This window comes from Camellia sinensis, chromosome 1 (assembly GCF_055761805.1).
Source record: "Camellia sinensis isolate YWXY chromosome 1, ASM5576180v1, whole genome shotgun sequence".
NCBI classification, from domain to species: domain Eukaryota; kingdom Viridiplantae; phylum Streptophyta; class Magnoliopsida; order Ericales; family Theaceae; genus Camellia; species Camellia sinensis.
In genome coordinates this window covers 249,823,972-249,849,068 of record NC_138961.1, presented here as the reverse complement: position 1 = coordinate 249,849,068, position 25,097 = coordinate 249,823,972, and the positions used below count along the sequence as shown (strand labels likewise).

The 25,097-nt window shown below is 35.3% G+C and overlaps 1 long non-coding RNA gene across 2 annotated transcripts; it reads left to right on the top strand.

Annotated features, from left to right (window-relative positions):
- Positions 1 to 2,233: 2,233 nt before the first annotated feature.
- LOC114260723 (uncharacterized) lies at positions 2,234 to 7,240 on the top strand. Of its 2 annotated transcripts, none has more exons than XR_003628719.2 (4): positions 2,234 to 2,531; positions 4,621 to 4,686; positions 6,142 to 6,195; positions 6,851 to 7,240. It is a non-coding gene; the product is annotated as an uncharacterized LOC114260723 (long non-coding RNA). The 2 variants fall into 2 exon arrangements; XR_003628718.2 differs by having other exon boundaries at positions 2,286 to 2,531; positions 6,832 to 7,240.
- Positions 7,241 to 25,097: the final 17,857 nt, after the last annotated feature.

The following is a 25,097-nucleotide window of genomic DNA, read 5'->3' as shown; positions in this document are numbered from 1 at the left end:
GTGCAAAATTACTATCAATATATATGCAAATGGAATAATGTAAGTCAAAATTAAAATATCTCGCATATTAAATTTTTGAAAAATGCTAATAATAAATAATAAATAGTTTTATAAAAGGAATGTCAAATACTGAAAATTTAAAGTTGCCACACCATCACCTTTTCAATTATGTCCACGTACAAATCATATCACTGTATAGATCAAATAGAACTTTTATTCAGTTGTAATGTAAGGGTCAAGGTAAGTAAAAAAATGTAAAAGTGATAATAAAATTGAATATCTAAAAGATAACTGGAATGAATAAATATAATAAGGCCATTAGTGCATAATTCACTTCTTTTCTTCCATAGCTTCACCATATTTTTTAAAATGATTTCTCTTCTTCTTCTTCTTCTTTTTTTATTTTTTATTTTATTTTATTTATTTATTTATTTATTTTGAAACTTATTCATCCTTTTTCTTTTAAAAAATGAATCCCAACAAATCTCAATATACATTGGGTATTGTGTTCCATCAAGAAAGGTTAAATAAAGGCTCAAAATGGTGTCTGGTGGTTAATGAAATAAAGAAGAAAATATAAAAGATTCGAAAATCAAAGAAGGCATAGAATCATCTCTTAAGAATTGATATGATTCTTCCAAACAAGTGAAGCGACATTAAATAATCAGTGGATCTCCAACGACTTAGGAGGTTAATTAAAAAAATTTAAACAAAGATCTACACAACACAAGAAGTAAGAACATATATATTATGATACAAACACATTCACAAAATCAGAAACACAAGGATCCTATATCTCAAGACTGCATAGTAAATATGCATAGGTAAGTCATATCAGCAATAGTTTACCAGCACAAGATCAAGTTTCAACAAGTTTCTCAAGTTATTTCCGTTGTACCTAAAAAAAACAAGTAGTTTCTCAAGTCATTTTTAAAATAACTAGCAAGCGCGTCTTTTAAGTCATAATACAATCAGCTAAGCTCCACATCTTTCCATTGTGCCTTGCAGCAAATCATCTTCAAATCCATTACTCAACTGCAGAGAACAATGAAAAATAATAATAATAAATAAGAAATGAAGTTTAGCATCATAAAATATCTTCCTTTTAATTCCAAACAATTTAATCATCCTATCATTTAAAAAAATATATTATTATCAGCTTGGCATCAAATTCATATAGCACTTTTAATTAAAAGGTCACAGATGCACCCAATGAGACTTTAACCCACAATTGAACCCTCCATACCAAATTCAAGTGGGATGAGTAGTGTCAAGTTTTGTTTCTGGCAGGAGGAAGAATTGCCACTTTGAGCAAGAGCTCATTCATAAACTTCTAGATGACCTAATCAAGGTTACATGTTTATAACATCTGAAAATTTATTTTGAGCATAACAAGACTTTTGGGGGGGGGGGGGGGGGGCCTAATCAAGGTTACATGTTTATAACATCTGAAAATTTATTTTGAGCATAACAAGACTTTGGGGGGGGGGGGGGGGGGGGGGGGGGGTTGGGGAATCTACAACAATAACAAATTAAATATAATCATTTGGTAAGGACCTCTTGTTCAAATGCCATTATTAAAGTCTATCCCTCTACAAAAATAATGCACATTCTCAGCAATCACTACAAGAATCTGCACATTTAGCGACTACTTTTCGCGACCAATATAAAAATTGATAGCTAAAAGTTACCTTTTGGTGACCAAATATTAATTAGTCGCGAATGATCATTATTTTTGGCGACCAATATGAGTTGGTCGTAGAAAGTGGTTTGCTTTTGGCGACCAATTACAAATTTCGTCACAGAAGGTCACATTTTGGCGACCAAAAAATAAGTTGGCCGCGGAAGATCAAAAATAAGTTGGTTGTGGAATTGGCGACCAAAATTTTAGTCGCCAAAAACTTATTTTCCCCGACCAAAAATATTTTAGTTGTCGTATATTGAGTTTTGGCTACTAAAACAATTTAGTCGCCGAATGGAAAATAATTTTTTTTTTCTTTGGCAACCAAAAATTTGGTCGCCAAAATTTTTTTTTCAGCAACCAAAAAAAAATTAGTCACCAAATTAGTACTTTTAGCGATTGTAATTTTAGTCGCCGTTGATTGAGATTTGGCGACTAAAAAAGTTTGTCGGCGAAGGTACCTTTTCTGCGACTAATCTGATCTTTTGGTCGCCAAAAGTTTGGGAGGAAAATTTGAAACGTGGAGGCGGGACTTGAAATTTTTTTGCAAAAAAAAAATTTGGTCGCCGGTTATAAAACAACATCGTTTTGTATCAGGAAAACAGCAAAAAAAAAATTAATATATATTTATTTGTATGCTTCCTCTCCTTTCATCGTTGGCCCTCTTCCTCCCTATAGCCAGAGTTGCTCTCTCTCTCTCTCTCTCTCTATCTCTCTCTCGTCACTCTCTCACTCCCAATCGGCAATGAAACCCTAGCCACAATGTCCATTCACCTTGTCCCTTGTTTTGCTTCCGCCACCAGTTCCGATGCCTCATTTCTTGCATTGCCACTTGTGACCGCTAGTCCAGGTATGATTTGTGTTCTTTTAATTTTGTTTTGTTTTCTTTTCCCCCCAAAAAAGAGAGAGTGAGAGAGAAAGAAGAGAGAGAGAGAGAGACTTCAGACATTAGAGAGAGAGAGAGAGACCATATGGAAAAGCGAATGATCTGAGTGATGGAGGCCTGATAGATTAGAAGCTGAGAGTGCTATCTCAACTCTGATTTCATTTTCTATTTCTATATATATATATATATATACATATATGTATCTACATGTTTGTTTGTGTGTATATCAATGGCTGAATCTCCATGGAGCTTTCCCAAAATGTTAGCTTTTGCTTTTTGTGTACTATTTATTGTGAAATTCATGGAGTTTTTGGGTTTTATTATGAGAGTAGGCTACTAGTTGGTTAATCTGTATGATTTCTATGATATATATATATATATATATATGTTCAATGATTACTTTTTGTTTGATAGACCATGGCTTTGTTGGGTATACAAAACTTGTGCATAGAAGCTGTTTGAGGATTTGTCAAAGAGACTAATACTTCATTGGCTCCAAGGTTTGACATAAAATTTTTGAATTTTCTTGGTCTCTGAGAATTTTTGAGCTCGCCATTGTGTGCTTTAGGCAGAATAAAAATAAAATCTTTCTTTCTTATTGATGGCACATTCGGGCACAAATATGTTTTTAAGAATTTTGTGACTAGGATAAATTACAATGGAAGGAGTCATCACCAAATGATTACAAATGTCAAGGCGCAACATTCCAGGGATAATTAGATATCATGGATTGCAAACCAATTTACTAGGAATTTTTTTTCCCATATAGTGAGGAAAATGACTTAGGCTGCAATAGTATACTAAATCTGGCAAGAGAGAAATCATGGGCTTTCAAAGGATGTCATAGGCCTACATATTTGATGAATCAGATTAATTCTGATATTAGAGTTAAAAGTTCTCATTTGCATCTATTAAGCAATCTTACTCTAATCTGCTATTGTGTAAAAAATGGTAGATTTCTAAGAGAATTTTTGTTCCTCATTAGTCTAGCTGCTTCGTGTTTTTCTTGATTTTGGTATTTGAAAGGTATGCCTCCCTTGATTTTTGTATTCTTTGTTTCTTTTAATGAAATTCTCACATACCAAAAAAAAAAATATTCATAATAGGATGACCTTAAACTAATTTTAAGCTTTTAATTGACTTAAGTGCAATTAAATGGCCATTCACTTAAGTGTAAATTTTAATAATCCCTAATAAAAATGAAATGCCCAAACAAAAACTTGAAACACCTAATTCAATCCATTCAATTTGATATCACTCTGCATTACTACTTAGTGCCTTTATGATGATTGAATTGAAGCTTGATTAGCCAGCCCACTAAGAAAAAAAACAAATGATATATATATATATATATATGTTTGTATACTCACCAAAACAGATCTTAGTTCACTAGTATGCAACAGATTGATTAACCTCATGGGCTATGAACTCATAAACATGTAAAACACTCTTGTTTCAGGTTTTAAACCTTTCACTAAAATTTTGATTCATATTTCTAGTACTCTACATAATTATGTATATTATATGATCACAGATTTTGAATAAGGTTTGTATTTTTTTCTCCCACGGATAAAACTATTGGACTGATTCATCTCACTTGGACTAGGATTCTAAAGCTAAAAGTTGCAATCATTCACCATGAAATGCTTATGGATTCTAAAGCTAAAAGTTGCAATCATTCACCATCAAAAAAGCAACATGAACTTAACTTTCCTTAGATCTACAGCCATGTGGGATCTAATCTTACTGTTTTCCCTTCCCATTCACCTTCCAAATGTTCTTTGTCAATAAGTTTGGCTAGTTCTCCTAGGTGGTTCCATCTTTTGAGCACCAAATTGAGGCACATCATCACCTTAATTGAATTCTTGAATAAAAAATATGTTGGCTTTTGGACCATTAATTTTGGGAGAAAATATTTAGTGTTTAATAGTTATTGATGCACACAATTGTGTCAACTTTGGGAACTTCTTTATTGATTAGTCCTTTTAATAATATAAGGGTTCTAAAACGTTATGATTGGCTAAATTATTTTTATGATTTTCTTATAAAACAGGGTGAGCATTCACCTACTCTAGAGGCTGAGAGTGCTCTTCACCAATGCATTTCTGCTTTCAAGGAGGTACACACAATTAGATTCATGAAATATTATCATCTGAAATCAATTTCACATTCCATGTTCTGTTAAAAATGTTTGGAAAGCAGTGAATGACAGCACATAGTGGAATTCATAGTTTTCTGCAATTTTGTCAAATTTTCTTTCATTATTTATTTATTCATTTATTTTTATTTTTGTTGTTGTTTGCATTTCTTTTATACGTTATGACATTGTGAATGGTTATTCAAAATATGTGAGCTGGTGTTCAAATTTTGAGGAGTTGATTGGTTAACATATATATTACCTACATATAAGAGAAACAAAGTTAAGGTATTCGATTGGATACCGTTCAACACCTATCATCGCCCCTACTCTAAAACATATAATATCTCCCTCCAAAACACAACCTCATATGCCACAGTCCCATACCCTTTACTACATCCTGCAACTCACATTAAAATCCATCGCTCTAGGCAAAGTTGTTTTTATATACGCAGCGTGCAAGAAGAGAACCTGAAGCAACAAGTAACAAAATGAATCATGAAGCAATTAACACTGACCCTTGATTCCAGTAATTCCTGTTTGGTGATCTCCAACAGCCCAAGAGCATTGAGTGATTGCAACTGCAGACACGTTTATAAACAATCAGTCTTATTAAAATATGTCTGGTCCACCATAAATTATTGTCATGCATCCAAATCCACATATAATTGGCACCCAATATCTTTTTTCCCATTGTAGATAAGTACCAGATTGCTTTCCACTGCATCATTTAGGTTATGCCTAGATGTGAGTTAAGAAAAAAGTATGTCAATGATTATTTTTCAGGTATCTTTTATAGGTTTTGTAGATGGATTAGTTGATGTTTCTCAGAAACACTTACCATTTTCAGCCAAAAGTTGGACAAGGATATGGGTTCATGCACACACACGAAACAATCAGAGTGTGATTTGTCGTCATCCTCTCCTATCTTGTATTATTTATGCTTTTTTCTCTTTGGTGGTTTGGTGTGCCTGTGCACATGCATGTGTGTACACTTTTGGTATCAAGGATATGAGTCGTGCATGTGTACCAAGCAATAGAAGCTTGATTTATTGTTCTTCTTTTGGGATGTATATGTGCATCATAGTAAACTGTCGCAGGCTTCATTTAGGGATGCCTAGATCAGACGACCATGTTTTCTTAAGCAAAACTTGAACAAGTAAAAGTTTGTCCTCCATATGCACTTTACACAATTGTTTCTTGAATCTCACCCTATTGTCAAGTTCTGTCTGTGCCAAATACTGTCTGTATTATATCATTGTTTTGAGGTTGGTCTGAAATATTACCAAAAATTGTCCAAAAGTTTAGTAGTGTGAATCATGTATATCATACCGTTTAGACTCATGGATTGGTTTTTAGCCATAGAAGAACTGGATGCATGCTAAAATGCTATTATCAATCTGACTTGTTATTTGTTAATTGGAGTCTTTTGTGTAGGAGCAGCAGCAAAATCAACTTGAACTCATTCTGACAATTGGAAAGACTGGAAAGGTATAATTTTGTGTGTACATGGACATTACATCATGTATCTTTAGGAAATCTTGTGCTGCTTTTTGTTATTCTTTGGGCTTCCATCATGTATCTTTTTTTGTGTTTAGTTGCTATCCTTCCAGTTGTCCAGTTGAGATCAATTTATTTATTTATTTTTTGTTTGTCAAACCAAATGGAGATTGAATTTGCTCTCAACCAAAAACTGTTGCCGATATATATATATATTCATATAAATTATTTGTGTATCGAGTTATGAATTGATGCATATTGTGAAACAAAGCTAAAACAACAAACGCAGGCTGAAACAAAGCTGCCTCGAGCAGCACTACTTTGAACACTAGGAAACTCGATGAAGAGACAGAATCGTTCTCATGAGTATATTTTAAATTCGAGTGTGCACGTATATATATATATATATATATGACTCATTTACTTCCTTTAAATTCCTTGTACTTCTTCTCAATGAATTTTACAATTCATTTAAACTTCTATCCAAATGGAGATGATATATGTGTTGATACACCTATTAACTCTTTTTGATGATGTGAGTCATGTGGCCTTGTTTATTTAAATTTTTTTGGACTTAATTGAATACATTGTTCCACTTGTTTTCTAAAACTTATGCTTTTGGGATAGTTGGTGATGATCTTTCAAGGTCTATGAGAGATCTCTGTCAGGTTCTGGTGCTAGCCCAAATGCAACTGCTGCTGCTCAATTTGTGAGAGCTGAAATGCTTCCAAGTGGCTATTTCATTCGGCCATGCAAGGATGGAGGGTCAATTATCCATAAAGTTGATGTGTTAGTTTGGATCAGCTGCCAAGCAAGTTGATATGTTAAATCATTAAAGAAGGTGAAAGGCTTCAAGTTTTGTGTCTTGTTGGACTTCAAAGAGGATATAGCTTTTGAGAAGACATGCTTACTAAATTAAATTTGACTTGAATATGCCCTGTGCTGCACTACGGTTACATATTTTCATCTTTATTTTAAATGGAATTCAATTATTGTTTGATGATTTAGTGAAGTTATAAGAAAGGAAATTTGTTAATTATTGCTCTTAAGCTTTTTCTTTTTTAAATGTTATTGTTTCTTAATTGTGGTTGGGTTGAATGAATTTTGTTCGATATTGGATTGAATGTTTATAAACAAAAATTGATTGTTTTAAAAAAAAAAAAAAGAAGAAAGAGATTTGGCGACTAAAAAATTGGTCGGCAAATTCTATATTTTTGTGACTAAAATCATTGGTTGGCAATTCTTTACCTTTTGGCGACTAAATTGTTAGTCGGCGATACCTCGACTTTTGGCGACTAATCTGTTTGGTCGTGGAATGTGACAATTGGCGATTAAGATATTTGGTCGGAAAAATATCACTTTTCGCGACCAAATTGTTTTAGCGACAAAATGGATTAGTCGCAGTAATGATATATTTAGCGACGAAAATTTTTGTCAGCAAATCCAACTTTTCCCGACCAACAAAAATTTTGGTCGCGAATTACTTTTCCCGACCCTCAATTGGCGACCAAAGTAGCGACAAAAAAAATTGGTCGCCCATAACTTTTGCCGACTAAATATGGGCTTTTAGCGACCAATTTTTTGGTCGGCAAAGGTGTTATTTCTTGTAGTGAATGTCAATTTCTCATTGAACAAAAATTTAACAATGAAAATTTAATTTTCGTAAACCAACTTATTTTGCCTTTCAAAACATATATTGGCAACCTTGAATAATCCTAGGAAGAGGAATAAATCAAAAAAATGGGCAGCTCCAACTCCTACTACACTTTCTTCTAGTTTTATCAAACAGCATAAATCATTTACAGAAGTCTAAAAACCACAAGAGTGGTTTATAAAATAAACTGCACAAATTTGGAGGTGAACTTGTCAAACGAAAAAAAGAGCTAAATAAAGTTATTTCGGAGAAAAAAAGAGAGGGGGACAGGTGGGAACAGAACAGGTCTTGTTATTAAATAAAATTAAACATCGCTGTCAGCAATGAAACACAAGAACAAAAAACGGGACTTCACTCCTAATTCTAAAATATATCACTCGGTTGAGAACCCAATTGAACAAGAATTGTCAATTTTCTTTTCCAATTTCTATACGAGAAGTAAATGTTAAAAGAAAGTGTGAGATTTGAGGTACAGTAGACACCATTACTCATTCTTTCAACCTAATATGTCAAAGAAGGGAATGTCACATCCTCAACCCTAACTCGAGAATAAGAGACGTGACCTGCCGATAATCATGGTTACCAAGGTCTCAAGATAACACCAAGTTGGGTGATGACTAATCAAGTAATAGAATATTCTTAGCAGAAGCATGCATTATTTTACCATAACTAAAGATAAAATTCCACGCTTCCAAAACATTCCTACCATTGGAGCAAGTATCTATATTTACATATACATATACAAAACTTAAACCTCCATTGGCCAATACTCATAACGGCCTTTACAGAAACAAGAAACCAATGACAAATCTAATTGGCTCCACCACACAACAAAAATATGTCCAAGTAGAAAGGCCTCCAACAATGGGATGAGCTAAAAGCCTAATGAATAGCACTATACTAAGGCACAAGAGTTTGATATAAGTACCGTGGATATACAAGGTGTTAGCAGATATTTTAATATTATAATGTGTTATAGGTTTGATTTTTTTTCTTTTCCTCCAAATATTTTTTTTCTTTTCCTTCAAGTTTACCCTTTTTTCTTGGTGACCAAGAATCCTCCAAGCAACTTCCTATACTTTTCCTCCAAGAATCCTCCAAGTCAAGTCTTCTTCTTCAAGTCTTCTTGTCAACCAAGTCAAGTCTTCATTCTTATCCACCAAGTCTCCAAGAAAACTTGCCCTCTAAGTTTCCTCTCCTAGAAATTGAGCTAACTTTTTATCTTGGAAAATAGAAGAAGTGTTTTGTTGTTTTATTATGTTTTGTGTGAGATTATTAGGCAAATAAAAAAGGGTATATGTGATAAAGCTTTGGGTTCAACCAATTGTATAGTATTGGTAAACCATACGACTTAGTCGGGTTGTTGTATCCTGGGAGGGACAAGTCAAGGTTTTTTCTGTTGCACCGGTGTGAGGTTATGCCTAACCGCAGAGGGTTTGAATCTCCTTAAAGAGAGTGAATTTCCCGCGCCTCAGCCCTTACAATAGTTATTGTAATTTTTATTATTTGTATGCTCTGGTGTTTTATTTGTAATTATCACCAACAATTTTAAGGAGATTCAAACAGTAAAATTCATGGAGCCAGTATTGGAGAAGCCCAACGAGAATACCGGCAATCTCAACAAATCCTTCCGGTTCAAAGGAGCCCATTTCAAGAGATGGAAAGGCAAGGTGCTTTTCTACTTTAGTCTCCTCAAGGTGGCCTATATCATGTTCGAGAAAAATCCGAACAAAGTCCCCACTGAAGAGATGACTAGAGGAGTATGCCGCCCATCTTGAAAAAATCGAGAAATACAACACAGATGAGTATAAATGTCGGTATTATCTTTTGAATTGTCTTTCGGATCAATTTTACGATTATTATGATACTACTTACACCACTGCCAAGAAAATTTAGAAAGCCTTGCAGAATAAATATGACACTGAAGAGGCAGGCGCTAAAAAATATGCTACAAGTCATTTTTTCCATTATCATATGATAGATGAAAAATCAGTAGTGGAGCAAGTTCAAGATTTTCAGATGCTAGTGGCTGAAGTTAGATCCAAAGGTATCAAAATTGGAGACAATCTTGTTGTGGCAGGTATTATTGACAAACTACTATCATCTTGGAGGGAGTTTCAAAAGTCAATGTGTCACAAGCAAAAAGAGACATCCTTGGAGACTCTAATCACATGGATTCAGGTGGAGGAGGAAGCACGAGGACAAGATGCGCTTATGACACAAGAGCATTCCACTGCAAAGGTGAATTTAACTTCTAAAAATACTTTACCTAAAGGTCGATTTCATAAAAATAGTCACTTGAAGCCAGTTAAGAAAATCTGGAAAAATACTAGAAGGCCACAAAATAAAAATTACCCGAGGCAAAAGAAATGGAACCAAGAACCCCCTTCACAAAGATCTAACAAGTGTGACATGTTTTGTGTGTGGCAAAAGTAGGCATATTGCTCAAACTTGCAAATTTTGGAAACAACATTCTTGACCACAGGCTAATGTTACTGAGGAACCATTTGTGGCTATGATTACAGATATTTTTATGGTTCAATCTATGGAAGGGTGGTGGGCAGACTTTGGTGCCAATAGGCATGTCTACTATGATAAAGATTGGTTCCAAGATTTTACTCCTTTTAATGAGGAGAGAACTGTTATGCTTGGTGACTCCAGTTTAACCGAGGTGCTTGGGTGTGGGGTCGTTGAGCTGAAATTTACCTCTGGACGTGTGCTTGTTTTGAAAGATGTGTTGTACACACCGTCTATGAGGAAAAATTTGATGCCAAGTTACTTTGCTCAACAAAGCTGGTTTCAAGTAGACTATTGAATCTGACCAATATATAATCACTAAAAAAGGCATATTTGTGGGGAAAGGGTATGCCTGTGATGGAATGTTTAAATTAAATGTTGAGAATAAGAAAGTACATGTTGCTGTTTACATGCTGTCTTCTATGAATTTTTTGCATGTTCGTTTGTGTCATATTAATAAACGATATGTGGGATTCATGAGCAGTTTAGGATTAATTCTTAGACTAACAAATAAGTTTGAGAAATGTGAAGTTTGCAGTCAAGCAAAAATTACTAAAAGGCTTCATAAAAGTGTGTTGAGAAAAACTGAATTGTTAGAATTAATTCATACTGATTTATGTGAATTTGAAGGAATTTTAACACGTGGTGGAAATAGATATTTTATCACTTTTATTGATGATTTTTCAAAATACACTTATGTATACTTGTTGAAAAATAAAAGTGATGCTTTTGAAAAATTTAAAGAATTCATTCTTGAAGTTGAAAATCAATTCGGTAAAAAGATTAAAAGATATAGAAGTGATAGAGGCCGGGAGTATGAATCTTTTGGATTCAACTCGTTTGCTCAGTCTTTGGGAATAATCCATGAAACTACTCCACCATATTCACCTATATCTAATGGTGTAGCAGAAGGAAAAAATAGAACTTTAACTGATTTAACAAATGTTATGCTAATTGAAGCAAGTGCTCTTTCAAATTTGTGGGGAGAAACAATTTTAACTATATGTTATGTTATAAATAGGATGCCACATAAAAAAACAAAAGCTACACCTTTTGAGTTATGGAAAGGGCATAAGCCAAATTTGAGATATTTGAGGGTTTGGGATTGTCTAGGTTTTGTTAGATTTGTGGACCCTAAAAGACCTAAATTAGGTGTAAAAGCTGCCACTTGTACTTTTTTTGGATATGCAACAAATAGTACAACCTATAGATTTTTTGATAGTGAAAACAAAATAATTTTTGAATCAGGTGATGCAATTTTTCATAAAGAAAAATTTCCTTTTAAATCTAAAAATGGTGGGGGTCAAAATTATCAAGAAAATATTTTATCTGAAATCGGTTCCTTTACTCCTTTTTTACAAAATCAAGATAAGGTAGTTTTTAATCTAGAAGGAGTAAAAGAGCCAGATTAGAAAAAGATTTTGGCCCTGATTATCATGTTTTTAATGTGGAAGAAACTTCATTAACTTTACAAGAAGTTTTGGCATCTCCTGACTTTGTTTTTTGGAACGAGGCTGTAAATGATGAGATGGAATCATTATTATCCAATAAAACTTAGGTATTAGTAGATTTACCACCAGGTTGTAAAACTATTGACTGTAAATGGGTTTTGAGAAAAAAACTTAAACCGGATGGAACTATTGATAAATATAAAGCAAGACTTGTTGCAAAAGGTTTTAAACAACAAGCAAATCTTGATTTTTTTTATACATTTTCTCTGGTTACTAGAGTTACATCCATTAGATTATTAATTGCGATGGCTACAATTCATGATCTAAAAATTCATCAAATGGATATTAAAACAGCCTTTTTAAATGGAGACCTGAGTGAAGAAATCTATATGGATCAACCTGAGGGTTTTGTGGAACCCGGTCAAGAAAGCAAAGTGTGTAAGCTAGTTAAATCCCTATATGGCTTGAAATAGGACCCTAAACAGTGGCATGAGAAATTTGATTCCTGCATGATTGAGAATGACTATAAAACGAATGAATGTGATAAATGCATCTACTATAAATCTGAAGAGAATTCACATGTCATTATTAGCCTCTATGTGAATGATTTACTTATATTTGGCTCTAATTTCCATATCATCGTGGAAAGTAAAAATATGCTTAGTAGCCATTTTGATATGAAAGATCTTGGTGAGGCTAATTATATTTTGGGAAAGAAAATTACCAAAACTTGTGATGGTATATTTCTTGATCAGTCGCATTATATTGAGAAAATTTTGAGAAAATATAATTTTTATAAGTGCAAGCATGTTCTTACTCCTTTTGATCCTCATGTGCGTTTATTTCCTATTAAAAATGATGAGGATGTAATTAATCAAAAGGAATATACTAGTATGATTGGTAACTTGCGTTATGCGACTGACTGTACTAGAACTGACATTGCCTATGCAGTTGGAGTACTTAGCAAGTTTACTAGCAAGCATGGTAGTGATCATTGGCTAGCCATTGAGCGGATTATGAAATATTTATCTGGTACCATAAAATATGGCTTGTTTTATAATAAGTATCCTGCAGTACTTGAAGGTTACAGTGATGCCGATTGGAATACCTTGTCAGGTGATTCATTATCAACCACTGGTTACTTATTTACATTGGGAGGCGGTGCTATAAGTTGGAATCGAAAAAACAAACTATTATTGCTAATTCAACAATGGAGGCTGAGCTTATTGCTTTGGCTACAGCTAGTGAAGAAGCAAATTGGTTGAGAGATTTGTTAATGAAATCTCTTGTTGGGAAAAATCGATTCCACCTATATTGATTCATTGTAATAGCATCGCAGTAATTGGTCGAGTTAATAATCGTTATTATAACGGTAAATCCAGACCTATCAGAAGAAAACATAGTATTGTGAGATCTTATATGAATAATGGCATCATAAATGTAGATTATATTAAATCTAGTGATAATCTTGCAGATCCATTAACTAAGGCCTTAGCAAGAGATAGAGTCTGGAATACATCGAGGGGGATGGGGTTGAAGCCCATTGAATATAACAGGAGCCATGTATGAGGATACTCAACTCAGGGACCAGAGATCTTATAACAAGGTTCAATGAGAAAAACGATCATATGATCGCTGTGAGAAATGCACTAAATTACTTTTTACCCATCCCTATGATGTAAGTGCATTTATCCTGTAACGTTGTAAAGGTTGAGTTATTAAAAAGCTCTTAATGAATTTTTGTAGCTCTTATTGAGTGGGGTGTCATTGTTACAGGAATACCCTTGACAGAATTCACCTATGTGACTGTGGTAGTGGGGCCGTTACTTATGAGATTTGGGCTAATTCTCAAACACACTTATGAATCCTAAGATCGCACAAGGCCGTAATGTGCTGCCTCTTAAAGCTTATATGAACACCTGAAATATTATGTGTATGCAATAATTATTTATTTCCCTTAAGTAGTTATAGTTCAATGCTGAGCATACTATTGGCTCTGGAGTAGATATTATTGTTTCACTAATGGAGGTTCAATGCAGAGCACACCTATCATGATGCATAATATCCTTATTTGGCTAATAATCTCAGTTTTTGTTACCTATAATATTAAAATAGGTGGGGGAATGTTAACAGATATTTTAATATTATAATGTATTATAGGTTTGATTTCTTTTCTTTCCCTCCAAGTTTTCTTTTCTTTTCCTTCAAGTTAATCATTTTTTATTGGTGACCAAGAATCCTCCAAGTCAAGTCTTCATTCTTATCCACCAAGTCTCCAAGAAAACTTGGCCACTAAGAAAACTTGCCGTCCAAGTTTCCTCTCTAATAAATTGAGCTAACTTCTTATCTTGGAAAATAGAAGAAGTGTTTTGTTGTTTTTATTATGTTTTGTGTGAGATTATTAGGCAAATAAAAAAGGGTGTTTGTGATAAAGCTTTGGGTTTAACCAATTGTGTAGTATTGGTGAACCGTATGACTTAGTCGAGCTGTTGTATCCTAGAAGGGACAAGTCAAGGTTTTTTCTGCTGCACCTGTGTGAGGCTATGCCTAACCGCAGAGGGTTTGAATCTCTTTAAAGAGAGCGAATTTCCCACGCCTCAGCCCTTACAATAGCTATTATAATTTTTATTATTTGTATGTTCTGGTGTTTTATTTGTAATTATCACCAACACAAGGTTATCAAGACATAGTTTCAAAAAAATTCTCATTTTAATTCTTCACAAGATTAACAAGAACTTTTGGGTTTTGATCACTGCTGGACACCAGATTTTCTGTACAAGGGACTACCACTTTTGGGTCACTCGGCAAACGAATCAGCTTTCAAAGACATCCAAATGTCTCATTCAGACGAGCTAAATCAGTAAAAACGCCCAATCTCCTATGTGATTTGGCATCTTGGATAGTTAGGCCCAAAAGAAACCCATTTTAGAACTTTATACCTTTTGTCTCAGCAAATCAACAAGTTCAGTCAACTATTGCCCTTAAGACAATTGGCTTAGCTTTAAAAGAAGCCTAAGACCCTATAGTGGCTTGCCAACTCGGCAACTTGGCCTAGGTGTCCCATTTGGCATTTTAACCCCTTTCAGGTTTAGCAACACAACAACCTATCTAGTATCATCCCTCGAGAGAAGTTGGCTCAACCTGTAAGACAATGCCCATGACCCCTCGAGTGGCTTGGCACCTACTCATGGCTTTAACATTTCAGTTCAGTCCATTTGAGCTCTTCTCGGCAACAAATAGTCCAAATTTCTATGGATTCAGCAATCCCAACAAAGCCCAAGGTCCTTGGTGGCTTGGCACATCATTTCAAGTCCAAAAAAAGTATAATAAAAAAGACAAAAGGATCAGTGAAGCAGCAATAGGCCATTTTGGCCTCAATTCCAACTTTGCGGCCCAATATCTTAACAAGTTAGCACTACCCAAATCATTTCAGTGCACATACAACCTTGTAGCACAAAAGGCTCACTGAAGCAGCAACAGACTATTTTGACTCAAACTGCAGCTTTGCAGCCCAATATTCAAGCAATATAGCACTACTAAGATCATTTCAGTGCACATACAACCTTTCAGAACAAAGCCCAGACCCACCTTTGCCTGCCCTAATCAACCAAATCCTTGGGAGAACAGAATTGGCGAATTTTAGCCCATTTTCGAAACTACTAAAACATATTTGCCTCATTTATCACTCCAAAATCAAGGGCTGATATTGTGATCTTTGAACATGTATCCTGCAGTAGTGAGGACGGAGGACACTGAGTTGGTTGTCCTCTGTGCCTCTTTTGGACCTTTGAATATTTGTTTAGGATAAGCCTCTCATTGGCTAAAACCCAATTGATCATTTTCAACATCTTTTCACTCTAATGATGAAACTTAATATTTATGGAAATATTCTATTTCCCACTTTAGAAAATAATCTTTACAATATCAGATCTGTATCTAGAACAATTTAATAGCAGCAAATTTGTCATATTGTACCATCTCAGCAACCTTCAACAATAGGCCCCACGAGCCCAGCACCAGCAGTCCTTTAGAACTAAACCAGAAAATTTCAAGCCTACTTGGACCCTATTTGCACACCTTTATCAACTCATGCCCACACCAAGAATAAAGTAATATTCATAATCAACATTTTTACATTGTTATGCACATTCTAACAGAACAAGGAGTTGTGTTCGCCCAGTCTTCCAACAAGAGCCATCAAGTAACAATAAGGGCCTCAAAGGCACAAGGGCCATGAAACATTGAAAATAAGAGACATCTAGAGATAAACAAGAGGGATCCAAAGGAAGCCCACAAGCCATAAAAAGCTTGCCAAGAGTCCCTACCTATGAAGCATGGGTACTTCAAAAAACATGTCGTACCTGTATCTGGTACTTACCGGCGTATGATACTTCTACATATGTGCTGGGTACACGTAACACATATCCAAATTTTTTCTTCTTAATTTTTGGCATACCCAGACGTATCGTACCGTACCTCAGTCGAAACAATATTGTCTTCTACTACAGAGATAAAATTCCTTTTACTAGACTTCTTTTTTATTTTTATTTTTATGCTTAGCATGATTTTAAAATTAAACTATGGTTTGTAAGTTACTTAATATAATAACATTAAATTTTAATTTATGCCTTTACTTTTGACATTAAATATTAATTGTAGGTTGGATATTAACAAATTAAACCATTTAATAAATTTTTGCATTACTCTAAATTAAAAATAAATATTTTTTACAAATGTACCAAGTTGTATCCGTACTCTACTTTTTTTTTGAATTTTACCGTATCGACATATCCATATCGTACCTGTACCAGTACTCGTAGCTGTACTTGTGCTTCATAGGTCCCCACATAGCCAGGATAATTCGAGGATGACATACAAGATAATTTATCAACGTAATCTATTATACAAGTAAATATTCATGAGTTTCTAGTTCATGAAACAAGTTCAAGTAAATGTTCCAATTCATAGTTTTGAAATGACAATATATCAAGTAAACTTGGATTTCATGGATTCAATCCATGGTTTGCACAAAGTCTAAGACTACTCACCTTGCATCCCCAAATTAAGTCTCTATGAATTCTCTCTTAAGGATCCTACATGATACATGAGGCAGCGCCACGGCGGGGTTGAGAGGCAACGCCCCTGAAGCAAAATGCAAAAATGCATTCGAAGTTACTTGTCTGCTCGAGCGAACATTCCCCGCTCGAGCGGAGAATCCTTGGTTCCAAAAGTTTGATCACCTGCAAAAATATTGAGAGATGTTTTTTCCCGCTCAAGCGAAATTTCCTATGCTCGAGTGTCGGTCCGCTCGAGCGGCCATTCCGGCGCACGAGCGAAGATTGCGGAATAGATTGCTATAAATATGTGTTTCAGTCAGATTTTAGGGTTAGGCCTCCAGATCTTCTTCTTGGATATTAGGGTTTATATCTGGGGCTATTTTGCTAGTTTTCTTTGATGTTTGATTGAGTATTCAACTCATGATTTAAGAAGTATACATCAAAGGATTGTTTGTTTATTCAATACAAAAGAGAGAGTTGATCTTCGGTGTGTTCCGGGGAATTTGGGCTTGAAGCTTTGGTGGATTCTAGAGTGGCTCATCGTCATGAATTCGACATTGGCGTTGTGGATTCAGTGTTGGACAAGACAATTCCGAGGTGAAGAAGGGGTTGGAAGAGGCACATAGGGGTTGGTTTGATTCGGGCGTGGATTCGCTAGGTAATTGAGAGTACACTTGTGTAATTCCTTTATATCTTCTTAGTGGATTGTTTTGTGACTGTTGCCCGTGTTTTTTATCACAATTGGAGGCACTCCAATTGTGGTTTTTCCACGTTAAAATAGTTGTGTCGATTTGTCTTAATTGTTTGATTGGGATTGTTTTACTACTTAAAATTGATACATGATCACAAATTAATATCTAGGGGATTTCTAGATTTTTCAATTGGTATCAGAGTAGGTCGCTCTATTTAAAAAAAAAAAAAATCTATTAGAGTGAGATCTTATTTGATTTGTGATAATGGATTCAATTCGTGAGGGAAATTCTATGGTTCGACCACCCCTACTTGACGGATCTAATTATTCTTTTTGGAAAGCTCGGATGAGATCGTTTTTGAAATCTATTGATGAAAAAGTTTGGCAATCTATCGTGTGTGGGTGGACCGAACCAACGATTACCATTGATGGAGTAACTTTTCCCAAACCAATTAATAAGTGGGACACAATTGATTACCAAAATAGTAGCTGGAATAGTAAAGCTATCAATTCTCTCTTTTGCGCCGTCACACCTGAAGAGTATAGTCATATTTGCAATTGTGAAGTCACAAAACAGGCTTGGGATATCTTACAAACTATTCATGAGGGCACTCCTTCTGTTAAATGCTCAAAACTTTAAAGGCTCACGTCTAGTTTCGAAAACCTTTCAATAAAAGATAGTGAGACCTTTGATGAATTTTATGCGAAGTTGAGTGACATTTTAAATTCCAACTTCAATTTAGGTGAAAAAATACCGAAATCCAAGATTGTAGGAAAAATTTTGAGGTCCTTGCCCAATCGGTTCCAACCAAAAGTTACGGCTATTGAGGAGGCTCAAGATGTTGACAATCTCAAGCTGCATCATTTGGTTGGAAATCTCCAAACTTATGAGGCACATAGGAATTTCAAAAAGAAACAAAAAGATGCTATTGCTTTTAGTAGTGCTTATAGAGTTTGAGAGGATTTTGATGAGGATTGTGAGATAGATTTCAAGATTACGGATGCTTTTGTAAAACAATTTAAAAAATCTTTTCTGAAAAAGAATCCTAATCTTTTGGAATGTACTCATACTCATAAATCCAAAGGCAAAGATAAACTCAAAATTAATTCTATAGCCAAAAAGGAGAAAGGAAAGATACAAGGGAACTTTGAAAGAGTCCAATGCTATGAATGCCAAGGATTTGTGTAATAACCCTCATCGCTGCTTACCGATAAACATTGATTACCGTCAAACTGAACTGATTATGACTGATAATTGAACTGATTCAAGTACTAAACTGACTGACTGAAAACTGGAACTGAATTGACTAAGTCTATCTGTTTAATTGTGCATCTATCTGTTTGATTGATTATTTGATCTGTTCGCGTTTTAGTGTTTAAACTGCTAATTGAAGGCCTTATCGGCGGCCGAATCGGGAATTGATTGATGTTTTATGATCATCATAATTAATGTGATTTTACGGCGTAATTATCTGAAAACTGATTAGGTATGATTAAATTAGATTAAATATTGACCAATCGCAGAGTTTGACTAATTTACAACTTTGCCCTTGAGTGGGCCACTACCTATACACCTTTGAGCTACACCACACTTGAATCAAAACATTTCCTCAGCCTTGTTTGAGCTCTTGCTGACCTTGAGAGTGAGAAAGGGAGAGTAGTGAATTCAACATAGAGATTTGGCTTGAATCTTGAGGAATTGAAAGCTTAAGTGCATAATTGAACCTCTAGACTTGCATTCAAGGAACCTAGGTATGAATTTCATCTTTTTGATTTGTCTTTAAGTTGATTCTTGCATGGTTCATGTCTAATTGTAGAGCTAAGTCATGAATTGGTTCATTAATGGTGAATTGAAGCTCATTTCATGCATGCATGTTTGAATTGTTGAGTTGGAGTTGATTTCATGGTAAAATGGTACATGCATGTCCATAATTTTGTAATGGTCCATATTTTCAACTTGTTTTTGGATCAATTGGCTCCTTAGAGCATCAAATTGAAGCTTCAAAATGATTTGAATTCATGCATGTTTGCATGTTCATCTTGTTCATGAAAATGGTTTGAAATTGGGTTTGAATTAAACACCCTTGGGCTTTGATTTCTCAAAATTGAGCTTTGAACCATGTTATTCTATGTGTTTACAAATGTTTTCTGGAAATTCAGCCCAAGAGGTCGAGTTTTGAATGGTGAAAGCTTGGTTTGAGCTTGGAGGTGCAATCTGGGTTTTCCAGATTTTTGCACTTCCACTTGAGCGGGGAATTTGGCGCTCGAGCGGAGAATCCGAGCATCCAGTATTTCTCTGCACTGTTTTGCAGTTCGCTCGAGCGGAGGATTGGGCGCTCGAGCGGAGTCCTGTGTCTCAAGCTCGAGCGGGCGTCGAGCGGAGATTTCACCCATCTAGTACTTTTACAGTACGCTCGAGCGGGAAAGTTGACGCTCGAGCGTGTACCTTTGTTGCATGTCTGCTCGAGCGGGGAAACTTGCGCTCGAGCGGGACTCTATTTTCTAAAAATTCTGAAACTGTTTTCTGATCACATCTTTGCATCCTCATCCCATTCTAGGCATTCTTAGGCCTAGTTTAAGGTATCTTACTGAGGACATAGATGTAGAACACACCGAGGCATTAGGGGTTAAGTTACTATATTTCCCAACTGTGTAGCTTAGTGTGTGTTCAACCTGTGAACTGTGTAGGGTTGGCGACTGGGGAGGCACGCTCTAGCATACCGTAGCCCAGAACTCTGTGAGTAACGATTGTGTAAAGATATGTTCAAAAATGATTATTTTCTGAACAACTGAACTGTACTGTTTCTGAATTGAATACTGTTAATTGAATGAATGTATGTCCTATATTCTGAACTGTATTGTGGCATCCTTAGCACCTACTGTTTACTGTTACTGTTACAGAGATCTCTGTCGGTTCCCTTGTTGGAACCACTACTGTTTACTGACTGATGGCCATCACTACTGTTCGGTCTTTTAAGACCTACTGTTTACTGTACTGTTATGCTAACGGATGTACCACATATGATTGTACTGACTGAACGACTGAAATACTGATTTAATGAACTGTTTTCATTACTGTAAGGACATTCATTCTTAACCTCTTTACGCATTATGTTATTCACTGGGCTTTAGCTCACTGCTCATATATATATGTAGGTGTTTAGGCACCAGACCGCGGCTAGGAGCGTCAGAGTTACTCCTTTTTTGTCAAGCCAGCCTATGTGCCTCACTGCGAGGTTCCGAGCCTATCGTGTTAAGGCTTAGGGGTGTTTTACAAATCCCCCTTCTGTACTGTCTTACTGTTCTGTATAGACTGAATGTTTACTATACTGTTATGCAGGGATCGAGTCCCTAGTCTGAATGATTGTACATATTGTGTATACTGTTCTGTACTGTTTATGTATAAATGTATGAGAAGTCTTTTTGCATGCAGACTGTCACAGCTCATTGGGCATTGTTTATTTACTGTATTGGCTTCCGCCGGGCCCTGAACTCTGTTTTACTGTACTACTGTTAAGCAGGCCTTCGGTAATCTCAGGTTACTGGCCGGTTACGGTGCTAAACCCATAGGGCCGGGTTTGGGTCGTGACAATTTGGCCACTTTGCTCAAGAATGCCCCACTCGTTTGAGGAACAAGAAGCCCTCGCTATCAATTGGGATGATGAATCAGAATCTAATAAAGATGAAAGTGATAACGAAGATCAAGGCGAAGAGGGACATAAACAATTCTTTGTTTTCATGGCGGCTTCCGAAACTGAAGGACAAATAGAGTATCTGTAGAGGCCGGTTGAGAATGACACTGATGATGAATCCTTAGGGAGTGATGATGAAGAGCTTCAACAAGATTATGAAAAATTGTATAAGGAATCTCTTAACTTATCCAAATTGAACGACAAACTCACTATGAAACTCAAAGCATGTGAAAGTGAGAATGTCAAACTAAAGGAGGAGATTTCCAAGGCTAGGATTGATGCCATCAAGATAGCTAATGATCGACAAGTCCTTTATACAAAACTCTTGACTTGTGAGACAGGGAGGAATGAGCTACTATCAAAATAGCCCCAGATATAAACCCTAATATCCAAGAAGAAGATCTGGAGATGTAATCCTAAAATCTGACTGAAACACATATTTATAGCAATCTGTTTCGCGATCTCCGCTCGAGCGTCGGAATGGCTGCTCGAGTGGACGGACACTCGAGCGTAGGAAATTCCGCTTGAACGGGAAAAAACATCTCTCAGTATTTTTGCAGGCGATCAAACTTCTAGAACCAAGGATTCTCTGCTCGAGCAAGGGAATGTCCGCTCGAGCGGACATGCAACTTCGAATACATTTTTGCATTTTGCTCACTAGTGGCTAGGGGTGTGCGCGGTGCGGGTCGGTGCGGTTTAGGGGGAAAATAGAAACCGTATGGCGGGTGGCGGATTGATAAAAATGTCATTAGAATTTGCTATTTTTTTTATCAAAAACCGGCGGTTCGGTTGGCAAATAATAGTGTATTTGCCTTGGCGGTTCGGGCGGTTTGGTGGTTTATAAACAATATAATTCAAATTATAAAACTTGAATCAAAGAATAAAAAGATCTAATTTATAAATTAACTGAAATAGTCAAAATTAAAATAATCTATCTATTCCATCAATAAATTAGTTCAACCAACATAGTTCAACATAATTCATCCAACATAGTTCTACAACATAATTCATACAACATCCAACATAATTCATCCAACATAATTCATACAACATCCAACATAGTTCAACAAAAAAAGTTCTACAACATCCAACATAGTTCAACCAACATAGTTCAACATAATTCAACCCACAAACAATCCAAGAATTCAAATAAATTAATCTACTCATCAAACTCCACAATAACTTCAATCCTTCACAATTGCTTCAATCAAACCTCAAAAACTTCATTAATCTGTGGACATGAGCAAAGAAAATATAAATAAATAACAAAAAAACTATCATCAAAATCATTATAAAAAATATAAAAAAAAAAACATTATAACAAAATAATATTCAAGAGTAAGAATTAAGTCTAACCTCAAGAACTTTAAAACCAAACTAACTTGAAGACAAATTAGTCCTCAACAATAGTTGCTTCTTGTGCAGTAGATGATGAAAAAAATTCTGGAAAATAAAAAATATTTTTAATGTTATTCAAAATTACATAAAAGCTAAAATCAATATTGAATAGTCTTTTTAAAATAAACACACATCAAAAAAATTACCTGACTCAATTTCTTCATATTGTTCAACATCATCCATACATTCTCTAAGATTGATTGGAATTGATGAAGACCGTAACCAATTTTGTACACAAATTAGAGCCTCCACCATCTTTGGCGTCAAAGAACTCCTAAATGGATCAAGCACACGTCCACTGGTACTAAAAGCTGACTCAGAAGCCACTGTAGAAACTGGGACAGCCAACACATCTTTTGCTATTAAAGAGAGAACCTTATACTTATTGCCATTAACCTTCCACCAATTCAAAATATCAAAGTTTGGAACTCTTGGGTCTACACAATCATCAACCAAATATTTTTCCAACTCTGATTTGTTCTCCACACTTTTTTCCGACTCCAAATGGTTAATATATTGAGAGGCAAAGAGTGTCATGGGATTTTCCTCTTCCTCTTCATCAACTTCCATCACTTGCGGAGCTTGACTTGCATATGAAGGTGCAACATTACCAACATTGTTCTTCTCAACATAATGATCAAACAAGCGCTCCAATGTTGCCTTCACCCTCGCCACTAAAATTTCTACCTTGTCATTTTCATACACTTTATTGAATGAAAACTTAAGATATGTCAACTTGTAGCAAGGGTCTAACACAACGGCAACATATAACAAGAAATTGATATTATCGAGATTCTCCCAATATTTTTCATATTTCAATTTCATCTTATCAGCCATGTTACTCAACACTACATCTCCACTTTTACTCAATTGAACTAATTTAGATTGCACCGACACGAGTTGATGAAAAAAAACATTAGATGTCACATGCAAAGACCCTGAAAGTTGCAAAGTCACATGATAAAAAAGTCTTAAAAATTTCACAAAGACTCTAGCTACCTCCCAATCTTCTTCTTTAGGATATGAAATGAATCTTTTTCCTTTCCCTTTGCCGCTTCCACCATCATTCTCATTTGCATTCTCATTTTCATCATCATTCTCCATGAAAAATAACTTGAATCGTGGGTCATCCTCTTCTAAACACTCAAAAGCTTTTTGAAATTTCTCGGCTACCTCTAACATCAAATAGGTGGAATTCCACCTTGTTGGAACATCAAGGCATAACAAACTTTTACAAGTAATCTTTTTATGCTCCACACAATTTTTAAAAGTTTGTAGCCTAGCTGGAGATGACTTTACATATTTCACAGCTTTTCGAATCTTGGCAATTGAGTGATTTTGTTCTTTTAAACCATCACAAACAATTAAATTCACTATGTGTGCACAACATCTCATATGCAAAAACTCATTTGCCAAGATAGTGGAAGGCCAATCTTTTGTTCTTCTCTTCAAAAATGCAATAGCACCATCATTAGAGCTTGCATTATCAACTGTAATAGTGAAAATCTTATCAATCCCCCAATCTTGCAAGCATTTGTCTAATTGTTTGCCAATTGTCTCACCCTTATGATTAGGAACTATACAAAAACTAAGAATTCTTTTGTGCAAATTCCAATCATTATCAATCCAATGGCCGGTGACACACATGTAATTTAGATTTTGAATTGATGTCCAAGTGTCAGTGGTTAGGCATACTCGTTGTTTCCTTAGAACTTTCTTCAATTTTTGATTTTCATCAAGAAATAAGTTCAAACAATCACGAGCAATAGTAGTACGAGAAGGGACATTGAACCTAGGTTCCATAAGTAAACAGAAATTTCTAAACCCTTCCTTCTCCACATGCCTAAAAGGTAATTCATCAATTATAATCATCTTTGTTAGTGCTTCCCTAAGCAGTTTTTCATCATATCCTATTGCTTTGAGAGATCCAACCCTTCCTTCTCCTTCTTTTTTAACAAAAGAGAGCGTTTTTTGTTTTTTGTCCACTTCCCTAATAGGAGACTTCATACATTGATGCTTAAGGTGGTTCCACATATTACTAGTCCCATCTTGTTTTCCACGAGCACCATAATCCTTACCACAATAATTACAAGCAGCCCTAGGTTTATCAGGCTCACAATCTTCAAGTAAAGTGAAGTGTTCCCAAAACTCAGATTTCTTTTTATCTAAATTAATACTAGGGCATGGACGAGTTTTACCAGAATTTTTGGCAGCCATTGTGGAAGTGGTAGAACTAGCAACAGTGGTTGATTCTGCAGTTGGTGTAGGAGGGTTTCCACCGGCATTTGTATTTTCGTCATCCATTCACTATTACAAAAAAATTATATGAATGATAAGTAAATAAATAAAAATAAACAAAATAACACACTATATAAAATAAAAATATATATGCAATGAGAAGTAGGACATTTGCTCATTAAAGATTCTCAACTC